Raw genomic sequence first — 555 nt, forward strand, 5'->3', positions numbered from 1 at the left:
CAGTGAGAGGCGCGTGTGCACAGGGAGGGAGCGGAGCATCTCCAGTGGGGGGAGCCCCTGGGTGGGGGCTGCGAGAAGAGTCCACGGCCCTGCAGGAAGCGGAGGCGAGGCCTTTCATCTCGGGCAAACAGGAGCTGCAGGTGTGCGGGGGAGGGGGCCTGCCGCAGGCCCACCCCCCAGCGCACACGTGATGTCAGGCGAGCACTGAGGGCCTGAGCGCGGCCCAGCGTGCCTGCCATCTCTGCAGGGTCCGGCAGGGCACTATGGCCCGCGGTTAGGGGCGGGACTTGTGGTCAGAGGGGCGGGATTGAGGTTAGGGGCGGGGCTTGTGGCCAGAGGGGCGGGTTCTGGGAGGGGCTTGTGGTCAGAGGGGCGGGGTTGAGATTGGGGCGGGGCTTGTGGCCAGAGGGGCGGGGTTCTGGGAGGGGCTTGTGGTCGGAGGGGCGGGGTTGAGGTTAGGGGCTGGCGTTTGGAGGGGCGGGGTGTGCCCTTCAGGCCTGGGGTGTGGTCCTCAGGAGCCAGATGTCCCGTGGGGACCCAGCCAGGTCATCTCCT

Source organism: Sorex araneus, chromosome 9 (assembly GCF_027595985.1).
Source record: "Sorex araneus isolate mSorAra2 chromosome 9, mSorAra2.pri, whole genome shotgun sequence".
Lineage (NCBI taxonomy): Eukaryota > Metazoa > Chordata > Mammalia > Eulipotyphla > Soricidae > Sorex > Sorex araneus.